This window comes from Typopeltis vanoorti, chromosome 21 (genome assembly GCF_054136105.1).
Source record: "Typopeltis vanoorti isolate ZY-2024b chromosome 21, IOZ_Tvanoo_1.0, whole genome shotgun sequence".
NCBI lineage: Eukaryota > Metazoa > Arthropoda > Arachnida > Uropygi > Thelyphonidae > Typopeltis > Typopeltis vanoorti.
The window spans coordinates 67,905,022-67,922,793 of NC_143569.1; the positions used below are offsets into that span (position 1 = coordinate 67,905,022).

The 17,772-nt window shown below is 37.4% G+C and overlaps 1 protein-coding gene and 1 pseudogene across 3 annotated transcripts in view; one reads left to right on the forward strand and one right to left on the reverse strand.

Moving 5' to 3' along the window:
* The window catches only part of RhoGEF3 (Rho guanine nucleotide exchange factor 3), a 424,099-nt gene that overhangs the window by 336,989 nt on the left and 69,338 nt on the right, over positions 1–17,772 (reverse strand). The gene's annotated exons all lie outside the window — the stretch shown is intronic.
* LOC150094945 (5.8S ribosomal RNA) lies at positions 11,344–11,487 on the forward strand (annotated as a pseudogene).

Below are 17,772 nucleotides of genomic sequence, written 5' to 3' on the forward strand. Positions count from 1 at the left end.
CTCATAATATCTAGTATAATCAAGTTCAAAAAGTTGCAGCAGGTAGGACATGTTTTTCATATGGAAAACGGCAGTGTTCTTAAGAACACAATAGTAAAATCTTGATAAGACACCATTAGTTAAGAAAGTAACATTACAATGTCCAAGGCTTAATTTGGACTATGGAGCCCATAAGACCAAATCTTGCCTTCCAAACCATACACTTTTTTCAACAATGAACCTGTTTAGCCCCATTGTTCTGTCCACACATGGTTATTTAAATTCTCCCAGAAATCTACATTAGTATTTCTCAGAGCTCTTACTAACTTTGAATCACCTGCAAATAGCTGCATCTCTATTTGCTTTTAATATCCCAGCATCATTAGTATATAAGTATATACTAATTAGTATAACCACTAAATATACTAATTAGTATATATAGTGTATATATATGTACACTAGGGGGAGGCTCGCTCCCCTGACACCCCGAGTTCCAGACTGGTAGGCCGGTTCTCCTTGAATTCTGATGACTCGAAAGAGGGTTCCACCCCCAGCACCCATCCCCAGAGTTCCGGACTGGCAGGCCAGTTCCCTTTGAATTCTGATTACTCGAATGTTTTTGAAGATTCGACACTCAGGCTAGCCCGAGTTTCAAAATGTTTCAAATAACTTGACAAAAACGTTACAAAAAAAGGCTTATCATTTTATGTTATAGAGTAGATATATAGTTAGGCAACAGGGCCGGTGCTAGGCTGGACATCGCCCACCTGCAAAGCTGAAATGGGCACCCCAAACAAATGGCAATTTATTTATTTTTTATCATAATCATGTGGAAAGAATTTACAAGAATTTTTTGTAAATTTGTAACTTTTTCTAACATTAAATTTGCAGCAATTGTATTGACTTACCTAATTATTATTACTTAATTTGTTTACAAAAATTTAAAGAAAGAATGAAACTCCATACTAAACACTTTGAAACGTGCCCACCTTGTAGTGAGCATGCCTGCAATGCAGGCCCACTTCCACTGGCCCTGTTAAACAACACCGGATCTAAAACAAATCCCTACAGAACACCACTAATGAGCTGGCAATGTCTGAAGGTAGAAACAATATATAAACATATAGTATGGCATGACTGTGTGTGAAAAGACCTAGTTGACCGAAGGAATAATTAGCTTTCCTCGAATCCTGCTCTGCCACAAGTCAATATTTGTAGGCAGTAAATGAAAATCATTATCTGCTGTAAGACCACTCCTCCTTATAAGACCTGAATTGGCTTCAAAAGTATGGTCTCGACTAACAAGGAACTGAAGTTCAGGAGGATAAATTGCAAAAGTATGCAAAATAGCAAAGAGAATCTCTTGGATCTTGAAAAACACTGACGAGTAGGAATGAAGAAGTGGTCCTAAAATAGCTTTGATATAACTGAACCTGATCTATTTGGATTTCTTCTTCCTCTTTGGAATAAAGAAAGTGGAGATGATCCAGAGGAAGTTTATCATGAAAGTGCAATGTATAGAATGTTATAGAGACATAACATAAGAAAAGACATAGGAATTTTTTTTGAATTAAAAAAATTGTTATTAAGTAAAAGAGAGAGTGGGGAATATGATAGAAACAAATACTAAAAGATGTTTCATAAAATAAAGGGTATGATTTTTGATGCATGATCACATGGGAAAGGACAAGAGGTCACTCCTACAAGTTGATTAAAAGTGTGGTTAATGGGATGCGAGGACTAGATTTTTTTGCTTCAAGAGTCAAACAAGTTGGTTGCCAGAAACACATGAAAGTAAAATGTAAATGAAAGAATTTAAGGAGAAGAATGATGCATTGTATGGGAAGAAAAAAAAGGTGAATGCACCCCACAATGGTCCTCATGCTATCCTTTTCTCATTCCTTAATAATAGCAAATATGCAGATTAGGAGATTACGATGACTATAAAATTGAATGGAAAGATCAGGCTGGTAATCTGCAAAATGGTATTATGGAGCCAATAACTAGTTATGGGAAAAATAAAGAACAGAGTAAGAAGGTGATACAGTTCATAAGGAAAGAAAAAGGATAGGAGCATTTAGTGAATCAGGAGAAAAATCCCACTAAGTTCTTTCAGTGTGCTGCCATTGGGAGAATGAAATTTAGTTGCTAAGAAATGTGAAGATATAAAGACAGGAGAAGAGGAACAATTAAAAAAGGATCATTGGGCAAGTTTGTGATCATAAGCACAGAGAAGGAATGAGAAAGATGTATGGAAGTGCTAGAAGAGGAGAGAATGGAAACAGTAGTAGTAGGAGAGAGAGGTATGGGAATGCTAGAAGAGAGAATAGCAGTAGATGAAAGAGAATGAGAGAGAGACCTATGGGAATGAAAGAAGAGGAGAGAATGGAAACAATAGGAGAGAGGGAATGGTAAGAGTTATAATGTATGGTGACTCAATGATCCGTGAGGAGTGTTTGCCAGGAGAAACAATAGAAAGGGTGGCTATGGCAATTAAGAGAGGCGAAAGGGTGGATAAGATGATTGTGATGGTAGGAACAAATGACTTGAGTGGTAATGTAAGTCGGGGCAGTGAGAGATATGGGATTTTTGCTTGAGGCTGTACGAAAGAAGACAGTGAGAGGAAAAATAGTGTGCGTGTTGCCTAGGTATGATAATGCCGAGCTGAGCAGAAGAGCAGTAATGTTGAATGACACAATAGCTAGAATGTGTGACAAGAGAGGACTGGTATATGCGGATGCTTGGAGTGCATTTGAGGAAAAAGAGGAATTGTATGCGAGAGACCGCTTACATTTGAATGAAGAAGGACATAAACATCTGGAGAGATTGCTGTTCTGAATGAGACAGTGTGTCCCAGGGAGGATGATAGCAGGGGTGGCCTCTTGTGGGAATGGATACGATATCAGGTAACACTGAATCCAGTGGAGTCTAGAGGAGATAATGCTGCGTATAGAAACAATGGCATTTATATGCTTTATACTAATGCCAGGAGTATCCGGAATAAGGGAAAGGAATTGGTGGCGCAGATAGCATCGGCCTGGCCAAAAATTATTGGGATCACTGAGACGTGGTTGACAGAAGAGGATATAATAACAGGAATAGACGTCACTGGGTACAGCATTTTTTGGTAGGATAGGAGGGGAAAGCGTGGTGGTGGGGTACTGCTTATGATAAGTGACGACCTATGTCCTATAAGAGTGGAGGCTTTGGAAGGCAGTGAGACAAATGATTTTTAAAGCATATGGTGTGAGGAAGAGGTGAGCAAGACAGGATGCTTAGTGGGGTGTAGCTACAGATCCAGGAGCACAGAGGATGGGGACCCATCCTCTGTGCTCCTGGGTCTGTAGATGGATGTTTAGACAGTTAAGTTTGGCAAGTGCAAGAAGAATGATTGTTATGGGAGATTTTAACTACAGTAGTATAAATTGGAGAGAGGAAGATGCATGTAGCAATAGGGGAATGGAATTTCTAGAATTCTTGAGGGACAAATGTCTTAGGCAACATGTAACAGAGGGAACAAGAGATTCAAGATTTTGGATTTGGTTATAGCATCAGGAGTTGATAATAACTGAGATGACATCTCTCCCACCAGTTGGAGAGAGTGACTATATGGTTTTGACTTGGAAAATGAAGAGACATGCAGGAGTATCAAAGAGACGGGAACTTACGTGGAATTATAAAGCAGGTGCTTATAATAGTCTTAGATGTCAACTTCGGGAAGTCTCATGGAGGGAGGAATTGGAAGGCCGGGATATCATTAGTGCATGGGAAATTGTGAAAGAATATTTGTTAGCAGCAATGGCAAGTTGTATACCACGAGTGAAGAAGAGGACACAATTTGGAGTAAAGTGGATGACAAACAATATTAAACAGGAATTGCATACGAAAAAGAGGCTATGGAAGAGATATAAGGAGACAGGTGAAGAGAAGATGCATGAAGAATATAAGACACAGGCCAGAAGAGTGACTAGTGTGGTAAGGAAAGCGAAACTGGAATATGAGAGGAGATTGGCCCTAAGATCCAAAGAAAAGCCTAGGGAATTTTTTAGCTATGTTGCCAGTAAGAGGAGAAATGACTGTGGAAGAATGATATTGTGGGATAAAAATGGGAATAGAGTGACTGATGCAGAGGACATAGTGGAATTGTTCAATGAACACTTTATTGGAGTATTTCATCCTAGAGGAGTCAGTTTTAATGCTAGAGGGATAGGGCAGGTTCGAGGTTTAGAGGTACAGGAGGAGAGTGCGTTTCAGATACCGAGTACTCTGGATGTCAGTAAAGCTTTGAGACTGGATGGTATTTCACCACGAGTTTTGAGAGAATGTGATAGGGAACTGACAGTGCCTTTAACCTAGCTTTTCAATGAAAGTCTGGCTGTGGGAAAGGTGCCCAGGGAATGGAAGGAAGGTAAGATAGTGTCATTGCATAAGGGTGGTAACAGACTGGAAGTGTCTAATTATAGGCCAGTTTGTGTGTCATCAGTAGTTAGTAAGATCTTGGAGAAAGTAGTGATGGACCGTATACAGCATTGGGCAGATGAGGGTAATGTTATCTGTGAGAGTCAACATGGATTTGTGAAAGGGCGTTTTTGTTTTAGCAATATGCTAGCCTTTTATAATAAAGTTACAAGAACATTAGATGAGGGAAAGGCATATACTGCAATTTTCTTAGAATTAGCGAAGGCATTTGACAGGGTGCCTATGATAAGCTGATATTTAAGTTACAGCACATGGGTCTGGATGTCAGATTGGTCAACTGGATTCAGGATTGGCTGTCTGATAGGTATCAGAGAGTTGTGTATGGTGGAACAGTTTCAAGGAGGCAGAGGGTTACAAGTGGGGTCCCACAGGGCTCAGTACTAGGACCTATATTGTTTAACCTTTATATCAATGACATTGCCAGTGGATTGCAAATGATGCAAAGCTGGGAAGGATTATTAATAATAGTGCATATGTGGTAGCCCTGCAAGAGGATTTGAATAAGCTAGATAGATTGGCAAATGAATGGGGGTGTCAGTTTAATGCAGCAAAATGTAAGGTCTTGAGGTTTGGGAAACATCGATGGGATGCTGCATACTCTATGGGAGGAGTTATACTGGAGGAAGTAGGGGAGACAAGAGATCTGGGGTTGATGATTGATAGAAACCTGAAATTTAGTGGACATATTGCAAAGGTGGTGAAGGTAACACACAGGATTGCTGCAATTATGAGAAGGACACTGACCTGCAGAGATAAAAGGGTTATCATTCCATTGTATAAGTCTCTGATCAGATCACACTTAGACTATTGTTCTCAGATTTGGTCCCCAGGATTTGAAGGGGATAAATTAACTGTGGAAAGGGTACAAAGACAGATGACAAAGATGGTTTCAGGACTGTACAATTTTGGTTATGAGGATCGGCTGAGGGAATGTGGACTGCAGAGTTTGGTGGATAGAAGAAGGAGAGGTGATATGATTGAGACATTTAAACTGTTGAGAGGTGTTACAGAGTTGACACTGGGGAGTTCTTTCGCTTGGTTGAACAGCAGGAAGGAATGATGACAAGAAGCCATCCCTGGAAGTTACGAAGCCATCCCTGGAAGTTACGTTCTCGCTCTCACCACTCTGATGAAGTGGTGAGAGCGAGAACGATCAATGAGTTAAGGAGTGGTATGATAGACTTTGTGTTTCTTAGGGGGTACTTCCCCTCGATGAGTCTTGACAGACTTTATGTTCTTAGGAAGGACCTTCCACGATGAGTCTTTTGACTTAATGGAGGCTGAATAATAATAATAATAATAATAATAATAAATGAATGTTAGCAAAGATGGACCAGAATGGAACTACATGAATGGAAACACTGAAGATCAAAGACAGATGGAAAAAGTACTGTGAGGAACTCTGAGGCACAGGGAGAAAGTGTAAGGGTAAAAAACCCTCTGGGGAGTGGGAGGAGGATCTTAAGTCTGAACCACCCTCACTTAGACATGAAGATGAAATAGAAACAAAGGAGCTTAATAACATATTCCTCCATGCAAGAACTATTAATCTCACATGAAAGTAAGATTCTACTAAAGATTATTCTATATAGGACTGAGGCCGAAGTAGAGGCTGCAGGTACCAGGAAGCATTACGGTGTGATGAGGTAAGATCCTTTTCCTTCCTTTCATGATACACTTCACAAACAATTCTGTGTTTAGTAAGTGAAACTTGGAAGACAATGTGTAAAGAAAGCATATTATTCATTATGATTAATAGCTTACTTGTAGTCAGTAAGAGACCACAGTAAGAACAGGTGTAGGATTAATGTTTCAAATTCAGGTCAACAAGGGAGTTAGTCAAGGATGCCTACTCTCTGACCTGTTCAGTGGACATAATGCATGTGGCACTAAAGATAGGCATTAGAATGGGCAGCAAATGGGTCAGCAATCTGAGATACACTGATGATATGGTATTCCTCTATAATGACAAGGTGGAGCTAGAATGAATCATTGATAGGGTTAATGAGATTGCAGGACTTAACCTCAATAAGACTAATATTATTCTCAAAGTATAGATAGAGAAGAGCCTGAGAAATAAGTGTACCTTAATAAGAAACATGCAAGTTATTCAGCAATCTGAATATCTGCGATCAACCATCAGTGAAGAACTGCTGTTCAGAAGATTAGGAATGGCTATGACAACAAGAAGAGAATTATTTAAAGTCTTTGAGGACAGAACCATTATTAAACAAAGTTGAGGATTCTGGATGCAGCTGTTTTTTCAGTAACTTATGAGTTTACACTCATAAGTTACTGAAACTTGGAAACTGAAGAGAGCTATTCAATGTTGCAAAATGTAAGGTTTTAAAATTTGGAAAACAAAGATGGGATGCAGAATTTATGCTTGGTGAGAATATATTGTTGGAGGTAGAGGAAATAAGAGATCTGGGGGTGATAGTGGATAAAGATCTAAAATTTAGTGCACAAATAACAAAAATTGTGAAGACAACACAAAGGCTTCTGGGAATGATCTGGAGGACACTGACGTGTAGAAGTAGGGAGATTCTTGTTCCGTTGTATAAGGCTTTGATTAGGCCACACATGGACTATTGTGCCCAGATTTGGTCACTGGGTTTTCAGAAGGATGAAGAGATGTTGGAAAGGATCCAAAGGAGACTGACTAAGGTAGTTTCTGACCTCTGGAATGTCGAGTATGAGGAAAGATTGAGAAGATGTAATTTGCAATCTGGTGGACAGGAGGAAGAGGGGAGATATGATAGAAACCTACAAGTTGGTAAGGGGTTGTTATAGGATCAATGGGAGAAGTTTTATAGGAGACGTTTTACAGAGAATAGTGGGAGATCAGAGGAGAATCAGGTCATCCCTGGAAACTATATAGGATCAATGAGAGAAGTTTTATAGGAGACGTTTTACAGAGAATAGTGGGAGATCAGAGAAGAATCAGGTCATCCCTGGAAACTCTATAAAGAGGGTGTGAGTAGGGGAGTGAGAGGCAGGTTTTTTTCGTGAAGAGTTGTGAATGATTGGAATGCCTTGCCTGAGAATGTGGTGTCTGCAAAGAGTTTGAATGTATTTAAAACATGGTATGATGAGCTGTGTGTGTGATAAAAGGACCTCCCAGATGAGTCTTTGACTCCATGAGGTCTTGGGGTGGTAATAATAATAATAATAATATAGGAAAAAATAAAATACAAGGAAAGGAAGCTACTTTTGAGATGATGCTAGACATTAGTGAGTGCTATACATTGCAAGGATATTAGAATAACAGGGTTTTATTCTAACAGAGTAATAATATTCAGAGGTAAGGGAACTTTTTTCAGTATATATATATATATATATATATATATATATATATATATAAATATACCACCTGCCATATATATATATATGGCAGGTGGTGACAGAACAAGAGGTTATCATTAGAAGTTGAGTAAAGTTTCAGTTAGCAAAAACATGAGATCTACATTTTTTTTTCTCTATACGTGGTGAACGAATGGGACGAGTTGTCTGAGGCACTATGGGAGTTTATTACTCCCATAGTGCAATTCAGTTACTGTGGGAGAGTTATGATAAGTATGCTCTAAACTATGTTTCTGGTCCAAAGACTCATCATGGGATGAGTCTTTGGACTCCATAGAGATATTAACAATAATAACAGAAAGAATGGATGGAGTGCTTTAAAACAGAGGGTTAAGGTAACTGAAAAAGGGTGGAAGATCTCAATGAGATTAGATGGTGTCAGGAATGGCATATCCTTGAGAGTTGAAGGTTAAAGAAAAGCTAAGCATAGGACTACCTGGTGAGAATTTGTGGCACATCACTTGATATGCTAATGTCTAATGAAAACATGGATACTGAGATATTAGAAGAATGAAACAGTAGACATATTACCACTGTAATGCAGGGGCGAATTCTCCATGCTTGCGGCACAAGCTCATTAAATGAGAAAGAAGTAATATTTATTTGTTAATAAATGCATGCATTTATAAGCATTCCATTTAGGCTTTTATTTTTGTAGACAGAAGACGTCTTAAGCTTGTGCAGCAATAAATGAGCTTTGCATTGTGTATCGAAGGCCGATCGTCTAGTCAAAGCTACCTTGGCTTGCTCGGTTGTAGGAACTTCCAGGTCCTCACAGCAGCACTGTGATTTCATGCGCATGCATAACCATTTTACGTTGTCTCACTCTATTGTTTAAACACAGGCCATACGCATCAATGTAGCTCTAGTCAGTGAGCTTCAGCCAGCCTTTACAAGTGTGCATGTTGCTTGGGAAAATGAAGTTACAACCAACTTTTTATGACAATGTTATTGACCAGTTCATAAAGAAGAACCATAGGGTAGAATTTGTATTCAAGTAGCTAAATTGAAAAAGATAGAATATCATTCGTAAAATAAATGTTGTATTTGTATGATTAAATGTCCATAAATTTTAAATATATAGTTTTAAATGGTCAGTAATTCATTATTCCGTTAATCAGACTTCAATCACACCTCTCACTCCCTGAATGATAACAAGAGCAAGCGTGAATTTCAAAAACAGCATTCGCCCCTGCTGTAATGATACAATTGAAGTATTCTGGCGAGTGCGATATTATACAAACATGTTAAAATAGAATGAGGGAATGATGAAGAAAGAGTTAGTAGTGAGTGAGTGGTATATATGAGAAATTTACTGATGTCTATGTTAATAAGGCAATAGAACTTGATGGTATACTGTCACATTTTAAAAGAATATTCTGAGACTTATTCTGACATGCCAGGCTGATAATATGAAATACAGCATTTCTTTATTTTTCTCTTCTTTGTGTTCTTTATTGCATTTCTATGTTGATTTTCAATTCTTTCCCAACAATTTATCATAGTCATATTCTCTACATTCCTTCTTTCTTAAAGCATTTTCGTTTAGCTACTTCAGACATAACTTACTATCTCCATTTTTCTCTATATTTTTTAAGGGTCATAAATTTAAGCAAATGCTTCATTTTTCCTTACCTTCCTTAACTTCTGGATTCTACCAGGAAGTTCTTATTTTTCTATTCATAAGAAAAGAAAACCTCACTATGTGCTAATTGGGCTACATTTATCAATGTTCTTTCAATTATGCACACTCAATCTTTAAGACACAGGTGTGCAAATCCACAGTCTGTGAAATGATCAGCCTCGTCTGAAAAATTATTCCTCTAAACTTCAACAAATATGGTTGCCTTAGGCCATCAAAGATTTCAGATACTGTAATTCTAAGTACTTTTTCCCAGTCTAATTAATTACAGCAAATTCCCCATCAACTTCTTTTCCTCCAAACTCTGATGGACAACTGTAAACCTTCAATCTAATGGCTTCTTTTTTTTTTTTTTTTTTTTGTAGAGCCAGCATGCATACTGCTTATATCTTGACAATGCCTCTGACAAATAAAATGGCATGAGCACTATTTTTAAATATGTTTCCTTTCATTAAGCCATATGATAAATGCTCATGACAAAGTATGCATATCTTTATGCTAGAACATGTTTGTAATAAGTAATCTGGCTGGAGAAGAAATATCATAAGTATTAGTATTTATTTATGAGTCTCTGACTTATAAATAAATGCTAATACTTATGATATTAATATAAGATGGTCAGATAATAATAATTAGCATTTATTCACTGTTATTATAATGCTCTGGATTTTTCTACAGAAGAACATTTTCACCAGTTGAAGTTTCATTTTTTAAATGAAAAGAGAATTTATCCTTAGCTATCCTTTCTCTATTTATAGAATTCTGCTTTTTTTTTTTTGTTATTAGCAATGATAATGGAATCATGTACAAATGAATTGCACGTTTTAGTTTTCCATTTTGAAATCTATATGTATGCATCCTTTGTTCGAAGAAGGCTATTTGATACTCATCATGGTGTGAAGAATCTTCTTCATAAGGTATTTTTCAATTGAAGGCAAGTTACCTGGTTTCATACAGGTAACAGAAAGTAAGTTTTCCTCCTACAAAAACAGGCAACCAACCTTAGCACGCATGCGTGCGCACACACAAAACAGAAACAAATGCATTAATGTGGTCTGTGTAGTGGGCACTTACGAGTCCAAACTTCATGGAGGTACTAAGTAATAAAAATAACTTGGAATAAATAAACTATTTTTATAAAAAAATAACTAGCAGCTAGTAATTATTATTATTATTATTCAGGCTTCCATGGAGTCAAAAGACTCATCGTGGGAGGTCCTTCCTAGGAAACACAAAGTCTCTCATACCACTCCTTGACCGTTCTTGCTCTCACCACTATCAGGCAATGCATTCCACAGTTCGACCAATCTCCATGCAAAGAAACCACTCCTCACCCTCTTGCTCACAGCTTCCTTTCGAAACTTCCAGGGATGGCCACTTGTCCCCAGTGTCAACCCTGTAACTACCTTTCAAGAGTGTAAAAGTCTCAATTATATCACCTCTCCTTCTGTCCAGCGAAAACTCTGCAGTCCACATTCCCTCAGCCAATATCCTAACATTGTACAGTCCTGAAACTATCTTTGTTATCTGCCTCTGTACCTTTCCACGGTTTGAAGGGGTTAATTTATCCCCTTCAAATCCTAGTAAATGGTAAAGCTAATTCTATGGTGATGGTTATCTATTATTATTGTTATTTGACATCCAGGGAGTCCAAAGACTCATCGAGGGAGGACACCTGCTGTACAACTTTGTCTCCACCACTCAATCCACTAACTATGCCAACAGCATCTACCACCGACTACCATCACTAGTATTTCCACAGACAATCACAAACATCCATGCCCACAGTGAGATTCGAACCCACAGCCTTTTGGCAGGAGAGCAAATGCGCTAACCACTCTGCCAGCCAGGCTGGCTGATTTTTGTGATAAACTCTGGACAACTCTGAGCAGCGAATCACTCAGCTCACAGGTCGATGAAGAACACAGCCAGCTGCGAGACTTGGTGTGAATGGCAGGACACATTGAGCACTGATTTTTCGAATGCACATTGCGACCTCAGGCACCTCACCTGTCTGAGGGCCGGATAACAATTTCCGAATTTAGTTGTATCAAAAATGCATTTAAACATGTTTGGGAGAAAAGATCAAATTTAAAAACATCTGCATAATGCAGCCTGATGAAAACTTTAATGGTAGCAAGATTAGTCCTTTTCTGTTCAAAATCTTCCATATAAAAGTTGGAAGCTTATGACAGTAGCTGCTATGCATGTACAGTTTGCTGTGCAAGATAAAATAGCCAGAGATTATTAAGAGCTCCGATAAAGCAATGCCATCACACAAATTTATTTTTAATCAGAAATAGTATGCCATTAAGGCATATGTTAGTAAATAAAGACTTTATGTTAAGGCTTAGTATTATATTCTATTTAACTATGAATTCTTCATGCACTTCATATCTTGCATGAAGAATAAAATATCTTTTTTATTATTATTTTATTATTGTGTGACACCACCAAGGAGTCCAGAGACTCATCAAGGGAGGGTACCTACTTTACAACTCTCCACCACTCAATCCACCCACTACAAAGAACTGCAACTACCATCATCATCTACACCAGTGGTTTCAACCTTTTCCCACTTGCATATCCCTTTTAAACTCATTTCTATAAATTGTACCCCTGGTCTTTAAAATAGCTGTTTTTAAATACTGACATTTATTGTTCATTACTAATGTTTTGTATTTTGTTCACTTTACTTGTTTTTCCACCATTACTGATTATTTTTCGTGTACCCCTGAATGACCCAGTACGTACCCCCAGGGATACACATATCACTGCTCGGGAACCGATGATCTACACCAATGGCATCTAGCATCCACCACCACTACTATTTTCACAAACATCAATGCCCCGGCAGGATTCGAGCCTGCAGCCTTTTGGCTGGGAGTGGATATGTTAACCACTCGGCCAACCAGGCTGGCCTTTATCAACTTTTGTTATGTTCACATACTGGAAAAGATTTCTATTTTGCCTATTCTGTACACTCTCTCCCTCTATACTTCCCTGACAATTTGTATATCTATTATTATTATGGGCGACTCCAGGGAGTCCTTAGACTCATCGAGGGAGGCCCTAAACATCATGTCCACAACTATACGACATTCTCACAGTATCTATCATACCTTGCCTTGAACTCACTAACTGTCATAGCACCCACAACAGACTCTGGCAGCTTATTCCACTCATTTACCACTCTAAAAGTAAAGAACCCAACTCTAACACCCCTGCTAATCACACTCTTGCCCAGCTTCCATAGGTGTCCCCTAGTTCTCCCACCACCAGTCCTGATCTCAAAAATATCCTCTGAATTAATCCTATAGAAACCCTTTAGCAATTTGAATGTCTCAATCATATCTCCCCTTTTCCACCTATCAACTAATTTCTGCAACCCACAAATCTTCAACGTGTTCTCATATGGTTCATTCCATAGACCTGCTATCATCTTGGTCACTCGCCTCTGAATCCTCTCCACCTCCTCCCCATCAAGAAGGAACCTAGGTGACCAAATCTGGGCACAGTAGTCGAGATCAGGTCTTATCAAGGCTCAGTACAGAGGTACAATAACTTGCTTGTCTCTGCTCGTCAAGGTATTTTTCAACAATCAAGTGAGTTGATGAGCTGATTTAGCTACTTTTGCAATGTGTCCCCTAAACTTCATCTCCATATCCACCAACACTCCCAAGTGTCCACTGAAAGTGGATAGTTCTATATAGTCAGCAGCGAGTGTGCATTCCCACTGCTGACCAAATATTGTGGGAACCTTTCTCTTTAATAAGACAATGTTGATATGATTCCAGATTATGCTGTATCATCAGGTACATATTATACTTGATGAAAAATTATATTCTTGTTTTAATCCTTTATGCAAGCATAAGCAAACAAAGTTTGAATCTGGACTATCTTCATGACAGAGGCTGCTGACATCACATCAATTGCCTCAGCATTTGTTAATGAAAAAAAAAAAACACATAGGAAAGATCATTACCCAGACCAGTATTAAATATTGGTGGGGATATCATTATTATTAAGAGAGACCTCCAGGGAGTCAGGGACTCATTGAGGGAGGCAACTTGTTTTCTGAATTCATTCACACTACTTACACACACAACATCTAATGGCAATCCATTCCAATAATGCACCATCCTATGAGAAAAAAATCTAACCCTCCTCACCCCCTTCTTAGCAGCATTCAATCTCAGCTTCCAAGGATGCCCTCTTGTCCTTTCCCCACCTTCCTTAAAATGAAAAATTCCGTCAGCTGAAATCCTGTGTGACCCTTTCAGAAGTTTGAAAGTGTCAATTATAACACCCTTCTTTCTCCTGTTTGCTGGTGTCTGAAGTCTAGAAATTCTCAATCTATCTTCATAATCAGTATTCCACAATCCTGATATCATTTTTAACACTCTCCTCTGCACTCTCTTTCTCTCCAATATATCAGAATCACAACAGAAACAGGAGACCAAACCTGCACACAATATTCCAAGTGAGATTTTATCAAGGCCTTGTAAAGAGGCAAAATGACATCCTTATCTTTACATATGAACATTCGTTTCAGAATTGTAATTATCTTTTGAGTTGTATTTGCAATCTTTGCTACATGGCCCCTGAACTTCAACTTGCTAATCTACAAACACACCAAGATCCTTACACTGATCAGTTTCTTCTAGCATAATCCCATCAATATAATACGACATTGGATATCTAATCAAATTAAAGTGCAAGACTTTAAATTTACTGACATCCATTTTCCCATGCCCACAATTTCATCTATTCAAATCATTCTGCAACTACTGCATATCAGCAGTATTCCTGATTACCCTACCTATCTTTGCATCATTAGCAAATAGCTGTATATACCTGTCATATCCTTCCCAATATCATCTCCAAAAACACTGAGTGATCTTTTAGATCAGTGCTTCCCAAACTTCTGGATATCAGGGCCCCCTTTGGAAAAATTAAAATATTTCACCCCCCCTCGAAAAAAAATCGTAACATAGACATATATTATTATAATATTTATTGTATTTATATTCAATACAAAACATACACAGCGAATATTGCAAAAATCAAATGCAAATATGACATTTTTAGCATCTTACATACACATTTGACATGGCACATTACCTCATATTTTTATATAGATAGATATATTGTTATGGTACATTTGCAGTACAAGCACATGAAACGTAAAATAATTAGTAATAAAGAAAGAATTAAAAATATAAAAGAAGTATAAAAACAATTTAATGTGTGTGATGGATGTGTTTCTATACTGCTACACAAAAAGTCAGTATCAAGTGAAATATTTGAAACTGCAATTCTTAGATTTCTGCTTTGAAATGAAACTTATATGAATAAGCATATATTTACTAATATTCACTAATGGCGAAACAGGCAGGAAGCAAAATTTGTGAAGCCGCACCAATGTGTGATTTTTTTTCCTCATTAAAATATAAAAAATAATAAAAATTAAATGCATTTCTTTTAAGATATAAAATCTACTTAGTAGATTTTATCTTAAAACATTTTCAATTTGTTTTCATTATTTCACAGTCCCCCTCAACAAAACCTTCGGCCCACAGTTTGAGAAGCGCTGTTTTAGATCACTAAGCCCATTACTCCTGACCAGACTCTGTGCTGGCTCTGCAAGATAACACTATGAAAAACCTTTGCTCCCTCTAGTGACAGGCAAAAACCATCCATCCAACAGAAACCCTAGTCATAGCCAGTAAAAACCACTGTATTCCTAAGATATTGATGGTAGTAGAGCAGATGTTGAGATGTGAATAGCAGAGTGGAGTAGAGAGCCCTCACAAAATGAGTCCTTGGAGGTGTCACATAATAATATTATCCTTCCAGTGCATCTGCGGTCTAGGTCACTTTCAATCAGACTTCATCTTGAATGCTTGTTTAGCCATTCTCTCCTCACCTTTCCAAATGTCCAAGTCACCTCAATCTGCATGCTCTGATTTCATCAGATAGAAGTGGGGATCTATAGAGGTCATAGTTCCTTGATTGAGTCTTCTTCTCCGCTCACTTCTTGCATTATCTCTTAAAGGTCCATACTCTTTCCTGAGGATTTAATTTTCAAGGATCTGCAGTGCTTTTGCATCTTGGTCTATTATGCTCCAGGTTTCTACTCCATATTAACTCTGCTTGATAGAATTTTGGAAGATAACAAATGATGTAGTGAATGAGATCTGTTGGAGGCATATATTCTAACTTGGATTTCTGTACTAAGTTTATTATCTCAAGTATTGATATTCTAAGATATTTGAAGGAAGTGGTAATTTTAAATTTCAGGTTACCAATGGTAAACTAGTCATGTTCCCCTTGATTGTGATTTCTGCATACATTTAAATATTCAGTTTTATCCTGGTTGATTTGTAATCTTAGTTTTGCAGCACCAGTTTTGAGTTCGCTAAATATTATTCTAATGTCTTCAGAATTTTCTCCAACAAAGCATATATATATCATCTGCATATCCTAATGTTACCCTTCTGTTTATGTTATCTTTTACACAGTTTCTCAAATACTTTTTTCTAATGCTAAATTAAAAAGATGGATGAAAGGGCACCTCTTCGTTTCAATCCTGTCTTAAAATCAAAAGATTCAGATCTAATTCCATTAGCCAATACCACACTTCATCTGTCAGTGGTGCAAATTTTTATTAAACATATTATCTTATGAGGTATTCCTAGTTCAACTAATACTCCCCAAAGGCCTTTTCTATGAATGCTATCATGTTTTTTCTAATATCTATAAAATAAAATATGCATCAGCAGATTATATTCCCATTTTTTTTCTTGCATCTGTCTAAGTGTAAAAATCTAGTCGACTGTTGGAATCCTCCTTGATATTCAGCTACATTTTCTTCAGCATAAAGCAAGACTCTTTTTGGTATAATATTAAATAAAACTGAAAATGACTTATCACCATATTATTAAAATACTCTGAATCAGATATTTCTTGAAAGATTTTTTTCCACTTGTTTGCAAAAGTATAATATACTTGTAGCTAATTCTGGCAATTCATTCCACTAATTCACAACACTCCATGCAAAAATCTAGTTTGCACATCCTTACTACTCTTACACAACTTCCACGAATGATCTCTAGCTCTCTATTTGTCGTATTGACAAATAGTCAGAGTCCTTTGCATCAATTTCATAAAACTCCTTTAATATCTTAAAAGTTACTATTGTGTCCCCCCTCTTTTCCACCTATCAACTAAACTTTGTAATCCATGCACCTTTAACTTATCTTCATAGGGAGCATTCCACAAACCTGTCATCCACCTTCTGATCCCCAAATTTGTACACAGTAGTCAAGATGCAGCTAATCATAGCCTTATAAAGAGGGATAGCAACTTCTCTATCTTTGCTTGTTAGTGTTTTTCAACATCCAAGTAATCATTTGAGCTATTTTACCAATTTTGCAATATGCCTATGAAATTCAACTCTGTCCACCATTATCCCCAAGTCACCTTCTGCAATTCAGTACCATCAATATGATACACACATATGTAACCTTTTCAACTCAAAGTGCATAACTGTATATTTTGCAATATTAAATTGACAATCATTATCTTTTGCCCACAATTGCAAATTTATTTAAAATCATCCTGCAGGATATCTACATCACCTTTATCAATTATTGTTCTCTCCAGTTTTGCATCATCAGCAAACAACTGAATACCCTCCCCACCTCTTTAAATCTTTCCCTATATCATCAAGATATAAATTAAAGAGTAGTGGGCCTAATACAGAACCTGAGACACTCACTAGTTACTCTTTCTACTAGATTCACCATATACTGCTGTCTGGTGTCTGTCAGCTGCCCCAACCATATTACTAGCTTCATTTCCATTCCCATTTGCTCTGACTTTTGTAATAGTTTTCCTATGTTGTAGTCTGTTAAATGCCATTGCAAAGCCCAGCAGTATTACGGTGTAGATTTCCTTTATCCAATTCTACTGTCACTTTATTATAAAACATGAATAAATTACTAAAACAAGACCTACCATTCAGAAAGCTGTGCTGCCCACTATAGAGTATCACATCCTTATCCACCTACTGCTGGATTTTATCTTCAATCAACTTTTCTAATATTCTAACAACAACCACTTCTTATATATTAATTGGTCTGTAGTTTAGTAAACTACAGACCAATAATAAGTAAAAAGAGAGCAAGATAGTTCCATTGCATAGAGCTGCCTTTATGCAATGGAACTATCTTACTCTCTTTTTACTCCTCTGGAACCCTGCCAGAACAAACTTAAATTGAATAACTTCATCACAGGCAATGCCA